This window comes from Nothobranchius furzeri, chromosome 1, assembly GCF_043380555.1.
Source record: "Nothobranchius furzeri strain GRZ-AD chromosome 1, NfurGRZ-RIMD1, whole genome shotgun sequence".
In the NCBI taxonomy this organism is placed as follows: Eukaryota; Metazoa; Chordata; class Actinopteri; order Cyprinodontiformes; family Nothobranchiidae; genus Nothobranchius; species Nothobranchius furzeri.
In genome coordinates, this window is record NC_091741.1 from 36,214,998 (window position 1) to 36,219,351 (window position 4,354).

The window sequence follows — 4,354 nt, forward strand, 5'->3', positions numbered from 1 at the left end:
AGTGGTTGTCTCCCGCCCTGTTCTGCCTCACCCCTGCCTCCCTCCCTCCTTTCTTGGCCTGTAAGTCCTGCCTGGCACAGCCACCGGTTTGAAGGCTGAGCTGTAGACCCTGAACCCCCCCCCCCCCTCACCAGACCCCACGGTTCTCTGGATTGGTATCGGACACACTGAGAGAGCGGCACCGGCTTAACACCCCCTCTCACAAACCAAAAATAAAACAAATAAAAAATCAGAAAACACACTAAACGCATCCACAAACACATTTAACGAGAAGGGATCTTGCCTTTGTTTCTTTTGTCTCATAGCTGTCGTCGTGATCCTGCCTCCTCTCCCCCTGACCCGGGCGACTCTGTGCGTCGGTGAGGATCTGGTTCCGTCGCTGCGCTCCGCCCCCACCTGTCCCACCTGCCTTCCCGAGGCTCCTAGGCGGCAGGGTGCTACTGGGCCTCAGCTGTGCCCCGTACGCCCTTGATCTGCTCGGCCTCCCCCCCCCCCCCCCCCACCCCACCCCTGTCTGTCTGCTCCGTCCGGAGGAGGCAGTGCGGTGCGGTGGGGTGGTCGGGGAGGTTGGGATGCAGGCACACAACAGCGCGGTTGTTCCGATTCCCCTGCCATCGTCCGAAAGCACCTGAGCCACGCCGAGCCGACCCAACTCTGTGCGCCTGTGGCTCGCTGCCCCCTTTACCCTGTGTGCCCTGTCGGTCAGAAACTGCCTGCACCTATATAGTGACCCCCACCCTAGACGGGAGGGTCGTGGTGACTGGGCTGGACGGCCGGAGGGACCGGGGTATGGGGGACATTGTTGGGAGGTGCGGGATGAGGAGAGGTCCGGCATGCTCCTCCGGCGCCCTAGGACGCTCGAACCCTCTAGTCCGAGCCCCGTCTTCCCCGCCGACAGGTGCATTCACTTCCCTGGCTCTCTCTCTCTTCCTCCATCAGCGCGACGTCCTGTCGGGGCTCAACCCGAGGGCTGACGGGCTGCAGGCCCAGCGGGCGGCTCATGGAGGAATCCGAAAGGGGAGAGGGTTTTGGGGGGTGGGTGCTCGCTGCGTCGACGGACCAAACGGACCACGGCCCGACCCTCGGAACACACTGACCAGTACGGTGCAACGGCCTCACCCTGGCCGCACGCCATGTGCCGCTCGGGGACCCCGCAAGGGATTCAAAGCCTCCCCGGAGCGCCCGGGCGGTCTACTCGGCAAACCCCAGGTTCTCTGATCCAGTCGACCCACAAACCAAAAACTGGACAACTCTTAGCGGTGGATCACTCGGCTCGTGCGTCGATGAAGAACGCAGCTAGCTGCGAGATCTATAGTGAATTTCAGGACACATTGATCATCGACACTTCGAACGCGCCTTGCGGCCCCGAGTTCCTCGGCATGTCCAGAGTCCTCCGGTAGCCAGCGTCTCAATAGGCTGACACCAATCATGAAGTTCATAAAACATCTTGAGTCATTTGAAAAGGTTTTAGATGATCTTGTTGCACGGTATTTTGGTTGCATCACTGGAATTCTTAAAGGGGCATTATGGAAGTTTGACAGCCAAAACATGTATAGAAATAATAAAGTTCTTCTTCATACGTTCTCCTGCAATGCCCTGGTCCTGTAGAATGAGCCCTGGCATTTTTACTGTGATTGCCTGTTTTTCTGTAAAATCACAGAAAAAGAGAGATGCTCGGGTCGAGCAGGCTGCTTCATGCGCGTTCACGCTCAGGCATCGCCCGTAGCATTTGCTATCCGTAGCTTTAGCAGCAGAGAGAGAGGCAGTGCCACTTTGTCGCTGTTCCTAACGCCTAGTGACAAAGCTAGCTACATTTCTGAGGACCCTTAGCTACTTTCTGTAGAACTTTCTTCTAGATATTTCCTGCTAATTAGCAACAAAATAGCCATTTTCACTCCGAACCGTTCTTTGTTTCAGCTGTCATCAAGGATATAAATGTTACAGATACAAAGGATGTCACTGGTGCATCATCTTACCTAGTAAGACATCGGACTCTCATGCAGGAGACCCTGGTTCAATTCTGGGTGTGACTATAGTTTATTTAGAGTTTCTTTGTTACATTAATGGTATATTTTTTTACAGTAAGATGCCCAAATTTTTATTTGAGACTCGCCGAACGGCATTGAATTCACAGATAAAAAGATGTGGGTTCAACTTTCATTTTGGAACAATTTTTCAAGCAAGGGAAGGGAATGATCTGAGCATGCAGGAGGACTGACCCCATAGGTGTCATTTTAACCGGAGACGCATGGGACATGTCCCCGGCAAAATTTGTGATTGGCAGCTGTGTCCCCCCCACTTTCAAAAAAGTCTGCTGATGAGGATTTTTGTTTTACCAGCTCAGATCTGGTCAGCAACCTGTTCCCATCAAAGAGCCATTATTGCATTTCCCGCAGTAAAGAAAACACTGGGAGCCACAGCGTTGTGGGCGGGGCCTACCCTCAGACAGCAGAGAGCTGCTCCCAACAGGTGACAGCAGCCGGTACCGGACGCTCGCATGGGCGTCGCACCCGTGGGGGATTCAACACCCACACTTTTTCAGCTGTTTTGCTCACCTCCACACCAGTCTGGTTTCTTTGCGTCGCACTCACTCTGTTTGCCTCATCTCCTTCTTCACCTCCCGCTTCTGACAGCCGATGTCGGGTTTCCAGGAGAAACAGGAGAGGGAGGGAGGGATGGAAGAGCTCGACTGAATTCATCATTTTACATCTTGACATTAGCTGTACAAAGTCTGAGTTTGATAAAGTGAAGAACAACCATTTGCAGAGGTTTATAACAGGCGCGGCGCCAGGTTTTCATTTTTGGGTGGGCCACGGTAATTCTGGACGGACCTTAATAAGCAGTGACTTAAGTGAAGCAGGCAGGTCGCGCTAGAAAATTTCGTTTAAAAAGACGTCATAAATGTTTTCCCGTCATTTTTATTTCTAAAATATGAAGTAAAAACTCACAATTTAATTTTCATTCATTCGTCATTAATATGTAGTCTACACCCGTGCGTTAAGTGGACCATCTTCCAGTAAAAGCAGTGCATCCAGCCCACCTCTCCAAATGCGTAAAATGTGCATCAGCCGCTAGTTAGGCGCGCCGCGCGCACCGTCAGCTACGTCAGCCCAGACAAGAGCAGAGCAACTAGAGAAAGAATAGAGGATAATTCTGTCTGGATGTGGATGGAGATTACATTTTACAGCAGCCTGATCATCATTTAAATACGTAAACCATCACCTGCTAGTCCATGGTATCAGCATTATTTTAATTGGTGTGTGTGTGTGTGTGTGTGTGTGTGTGTGTGTGTGTGTGTGTGTGTGTGTGTGTGTGTGTGTGTGTGTGTGTGTGTGTGTGTTTTCCACTTCAAACACTGGTCTAACCAACCAGACCTGCATGTCCAGTAACACATTAATGTTACAATTAAACAGTTTCACTTCATGTAGGCTAGGAACGTTTCACCTGCCGTGGCCCGACCGCTTCTGCTCCACATAAACTTTGTGCGCGATCAAATGTCTCTACAGGTGCTTTCTGAGCTGAAGAGGCTATTCTGCCTCAGACTGCGTCATGCGTCTCCATATTAGAGACGGGAACAAGCGCTATTCAGCCAACGTTTCATAATTTGATAAAAAGAACATTTTTCCAAGTGACACATCCTTCAGAGAGACCGGGTTTCCAGACCGCTTAATTGGGAGGAAATCTTACCGCATGCGCCGTGGTTCTGCACTGACGCATGACACGTCAACCCGGTCTCACAGTAAGACCGGGTTGGACCTGTTCAGGTTTACGCAGACAATCTTTACATTTAGAATTGGCATACAGATGTAAAATTAATGCAGTAAAATATAAAGCATTTTATTTAAATAGCCATTCATTATTTTACAAGCACAGAGAGCCGCATCAGATGGATGGAAGAGCCGCATGCGTCTCCAGAGCCGCGGGGTGCCGACCCCTGTGCTAGCCTACTTTATTGTCCCCAGCAATTTTTAAACCCCACTCAAGTGTATGGTTATTGTCCCCAGCAATTCTGAAAACAAACTGACGCCCTTGACTGACCCATCATAACCCTTTGGCGGCTGTGCTGAAGAGAAAGGTACAGAACCAAATTATTTAATTAATTAGCTGCGTGTTCTCTTGTCCTCTGTCCTCCAGGCCACACACACACACACACACACACACACACACACACACACACACACACACACACACACACACACACACACACACACACACACACACACACACACACACACACACACACACACACACACACACACTCACACACTCACACATACACACACACACAAGGGACTGTCTCGGTTGTTATTGTCGTTGAGGAGTGTGCACGTACAGCATGTGCGCCTCGTGCACG

At 51.0% G+C, this 4,354-nt stretch overlaps 1 pseudogene; it reads left to right on the top strand.

Annotated features, from left to right (window-relative positions):
• Positions 1–1,248: 1,248 nt before the first annotated feature.
• On the top strand, positions 1,249–1,392 carry LOC129163085 (5.8S ribosomal RNA; annotated as a pseudogene).
• The last annotated feature ends 2,962 nt before the right edge of the window (positions 1,393–4,354 follow it).